Below are 5,318 nucleotides of genomic sequence, written 5' to 3' on the forward strand. Positions count from 1 at the left end.
TATATAGCTTTAAAAATATGGAGTATAAATTTATAACACGCAAATGAAAAAACACACAAAAAAACGATTAAAGTGATAAAGTAAATGGGATAAATGGATAATTAGAGTTGAATGAATGGTAGGATTAGGTGTTTTTTCTCCTTCTTAAAATGGTGTAATTGTTGTGTGGGTGATATACTACGTTAGGCTCCGTGCATTAAATACACGTTTTATAGGGTTATTTTTATTTCTACTAAATTACATATATAATAGTGGTATTTTATTAGTTGTTCATTTTTCTCGTCAATGCATTTTGCTTTGAGAAATAAAAAGTTGAAACTAAAAATTAATTAAGAGAATTGAGTAGCATATTGAAATGTATTTTTGAAAAAGAATATTTTTTATACCTCAAAGCTAATGATTCCAATTTATAAATTTTCTCATTTTTCATGCATCGAGTCATTAAAATGGTTTATAATTTTGTATTATACCTAGTATGAGTCAAATTATTCTCAAATAATAGCATGAGTCGAATATTTAGTAATTCACAGTTTGATACAATTTTTTTTAAAAATGTTTAAATTAAAAGATTATACATTAGAGTTAGTCAAAAAAATATAATTTGATGAGAAGATTAGTTTCAATAAAAAGATAATAATTTAATGAAATAAATTATTATAATTATTAGCTTCCTTCCTTAGTTAATGTATACATAATTGCTATTAGTTGCCTTATTTAGAAAGATATTTTTTGGAAGAGAAATTTTTGAGGATGCCTATTCATTTAGTAGATAGGGGATTTTATATCATATATAGTAATAAATTGCACTCGGTAATCGGCACTTCAATTTTATTCTTTTTTATTACTCTCTTTGTCTCAATCAATATTTTACATTTACTTTGTTTTCTCTCATCGCAAATCATTCATTGGGACAAAAAGGGTGTATTATACTGTATAAGATTTGTCCTAATAATAACCAATCAAAATACACCTACCCCAGATATTTGATGATACAATTGATCAAAAGGTATATGAGTAAATTTAATTAGAAATTCTTTTAGGTTTTCTAATAAGTGCCCTAAGAATACAAGTTAATAACTTATATGTGGAAATAATAACAAGATAATCTTATGACTTTTATTATATTTGTAGAACTCTATATAAAACGCTTTGTAAAAAAGCATATGTATAAAATTGAATAAAAAAAGAGAATATTTATTAGTTAAATCAATTGACTTTTATTAAAAAAAATGAGATGGTATATTACCTTAACAACGATACACAATTTAGTATTGGCGGAGTCATCTAGGAATAAGTAGAATAGGTCCATGTTCATAAGCCTAGTGAATTATGTTCCATTACTAAACTAATTTATAGTATCATTAATTTTCTTATATTTTGTATTTTCTCTTTTCTCTAAATTAAACACCATCCAATTAAGTTGGTTAAGAGTATTGAAATTGAGTACGATGTGTGTCAAGAATATTACTTAATATATGCGAATATATCACTAATCTTTTGTAATTATCTTCCCCTAATCCTCTCCTTATTTAGTGGTAGTGTATCCTCTATATTTTTTTGAATAGAAGAATAATTTCATTAATAGAACGTCATACGACACTTACAAAGAATAATTATAATCGATAACAAATCTATTAGAAACCAAAGAAAAATAAATTTCTTGTAAACTAGGGATCTCGAACCATGATCTGACAATTCGGCTCGGCCTCGTATCGCTATCTTCATGCAGCTTTTGATGAGGAGATCCTTCGTATGATAAATTTTAAAAGGAAAAATACCTCTTACTAGTTCCATAGATCGTTGACAAATAACTTGTATCCATTGAAGAAATGTGCGACGAACCGTCAACGAATTACTCTTGTCTATATTTTGATTGAAACTAAATGTAGGATTAACTGGAAAACCCCCGAAATAAAGGATAGAAAAAACTGAAAAATGATTCTCCCAAAAAGAGAGACTTTTATTGATTAGATAACAGATACGCATATTATTAATTGAAAGATGAAACAGTTTTGGGGCTTACATCGATAGGGTGCATAATGTGTTTCATGTATCTCAGCTGCGGAAGTATGTGAGTGATCCGTCACATGTGTTAGAGGCAGAGAACATAGAGCTAGATGAGTCCTTGTCTTATCTTGAGGTTCCTAAGCAGATTCTTGACCGGAAGGTTAGGAAGACTAGAAATGGTGAGACAGTCTTGGTTAAGATTCTTTGGTCTAATCATGAGGTTGAGAAGGCTACATGGGAGGCAGAGGAGTCCTTGAGAGAGCGCTATCCGTTCCTTTTTTATCAGGTATGTATGGTTACGGGGACGTAACCTTGTTTCTTTTAGGGGGTAGGAGATGATCGCGAAGAGTTTTTGCATCTTTTTATGTTGTTTTTGGTATAGTTAGTAGTGAGTTGTGTCGGGTTGAGTTTGGGTTGGTAGCATGTGTCGGAGTTTTTGTGTTGAGTTTTGTTTTGGTTGCAGTGTCGGGAGTGTGGTAGTATGTTTTTATTTTGTTGTGGTTTGAATTTTGGGGACGAAGTTCTTTTTAAGGAGGGAAGACTGTAATACTACGATTTTATGAGTCTCTGGGTACTCTATTGAGTGGGCCTTACTCTGCCGAGTAAAGGTGTTTTGATTTTAGAAACAGTATTCTGCCTGTAGGGTACTCGATCGAGTAGCCTGGGTACTCGATCGAGTAAGTGGCACTCGATCGAGTAGGTCGGTTAACAGGTATTATTTTGACGGGTTTTGTTAATAACACGAATTAGTATATAATTCATATCGTCTTCTTCCCTAAACACTTTTACAAACCTAATAAACTTAAAAAGGAGATTGAAACTACGTTGTTCGCTTCATCCGTGTTATTGACAAATCCCAGAGCTTAAGAGGTCGGATTTCATCATTCTTTGCATCTTAGTGATCCTTGCGTCAAAGGTAAGATCTACATACCAATTTTATAGCATTTAATTAACTTTGTTTAAACCCTAATTTGGGGGATTGGAGGTTTTTATGGTTAGTTGTGCTAGTAGTAATTATGTTATCATGTGTTAGGAGGAGGATTCGTAGAAGAGAGGTTTTGATTCAGCTGTTGAGATCGTCTGCTTGTGTTTGCATTCCAGGTAGGGTTTCCCTACTCAGTATTAGTTACATAAGATGGTTTGTTGTTGATTGTGATTGTTGTAAAGTATCATATTCATATAATGATGGTTGTTGGATTTGGTTGTTGTTGATTGTTGTGATTGTATCTGTTTGTGTTCTTCGGGGTGCGTCCCTGGCTGAGTGGAGTCACTTGCGGGAGTGGCTTCACGCCCATTATTCGCCTTCTGTGGAACCCGCCACATAAGGGATGTGCACATTAATGGATTTGGGTTTATCGCTCGACGGAGATGAGCGGGGCTTAGGTGGGAACGGCTGCGGTCCCCCACTGGCGGCGAGGAGTAACCTGTTGCGATGGGTACTCTGGCAGGGCTACACACTTTAGTGTGTAGTTCAGTATTGAGGAGTTGGTGATGGAGTTCGGGATGGTGTGACGATTGAGCTATGTTGATTCCTGTCTTATTGTGATTATATAATTGTGTGATTAGTACTGACCCCGTCTTTGTTTTATAAAACTGTGGTGATCCATTCAGGGATGGTGAGCAGTTGTTGAGTAGGTTTGATATGGTGCTTATGGGCTAGCTGGGATGAGTCATCACTTGAAGTTAGAAGAGTCTTCCACTGTTGTCAGACATTTTGTTTAGTTGCTAGGCTTTTGGTTTTGCAGAACATGTATTATACTTTCATCAGTTTGGTTTTGGATTGTAATCACTTAAACTTTATTACTATTTAAATTATGTTTCGTTATTGTCTTTTGATTATCATTGTCTCGAGAAACCGAGATGGTGACGTTCTTATACCTGAGTGGTCCTGGTAAGGCACTTGGAGTATGAGGGTGTCACAATATATTTGTAATTTTTGGTTGTTGCTCATTGTAATCGGATGACTTGTGCATTAGGTTTAGAAATCCTCTTGTACTGACTATATAAACATTGTAACCCTTTTGCTTTGATATATACAAAAACATTTAAATTCTCATATGGTATCAGGGTTATCGATCCTCTACCTCGCTTCCCTTTCGTCTTCTCTGTTTTACTCGGCCTCACGCCATCATCATGACTAAGGATCTCATAATTTCGAACAAAAACGACCCCGCGAATCCGCTTACTTATTTCAAATTTAATAATTGTATTCAACTCAAACACGCGCAAAAATACCGTTAATAGGAGTTTTAGATCCGTTCCATACTTAATGCCCTTGAGTTATTCTCGTATTTGTTTGGCAGCCTACCTCCTCCTCCCCAAACCATTACAACCAAGGGGCCCCACCTGACACCAAGACCACCACTGCCCCCAACCCCGCCTAATACAAATGGTACCGTCAAGACCAACTCCTTATTGGAGCCCTTACCGGCACATTAACCTCCAGTGTTGCCTCCCTTATCATCGATACCCAAACCTCTCACGAGGCTTGGAAAATCCTTTCACGTACCTATGCCAATCCCTCTCGGGTATACATTCTTCAACTTAAACACCACCTTGAATTTATCACCCACTCCGACGTGTCCATCACCGATTGCATGGACGCTATCAAATCATGCACTAAAGACCTCAAACAACTCGACAAACCCGTCGATCCCGAAGACATCACTGACAAGATTCTTCGTGGTCTCAACCCCGAACTTTACAAACCAATTATGGATGTTGTATGTGCCCGTGATTCACCAATCACCTTTGATGAGCTACACAAGAAACTCATCAAACACGAGCTTTCCCTTAAACTTACCAAACCCGCTGCCACCACCATCTTTTCCCGGTCTCCCCAGCCTCTATGTGTCCCCCAACAACATGGACAACCCTACCAAAATCATTAACAATACAATTGCCCCCCCCCCCCATACTACCGTCTATCACCATACTCCCACCTCTAACCCCGCCAAACCTGCCTTTAAAACCGCCTCGTACAAAGGACGGTGTCAAAGTTGTGAGATCGTTGGTCATGTTGCCTCCGACTGCCCATATTTCAAAAAAGAATTATCCTAATGCCGTCTTTCCAACCTGCAATCGTCAAAATCGCTACACTTCCCCCTCAAGCCAACACTGCCATCCACAACTCCGCTCTCCAACCTCAACCATGGCTTGTCGACATTGGTGCCTCTCATCATATCACTAACGACCACAATACTCTCGCTCTTCACTCCGCCTATGAAGGACCCAATGATATGGTTATCAGTGACGACTTTTCCCTCTATATCTCTCACATTGGTTCATTCTCGATATAACCTAAATCCTCC

This window comes from Silene latifolia, unplaced genomic scaffold (assembly GCF_048544455.1).
Source record: "Silene latifolia isolate original U9 population unplaced genomic scaffold, ASM4854445v1 scaffold_257, whole genome shotgun sequence".
In the NCBI taxonomy this organism is placed as follows: Eukaryota; Viridiplantae; Streptophyta; class Magnoliopsida; order Caryophyllales; family Caryophyllaceae; genus Silene; species Silene latifolia.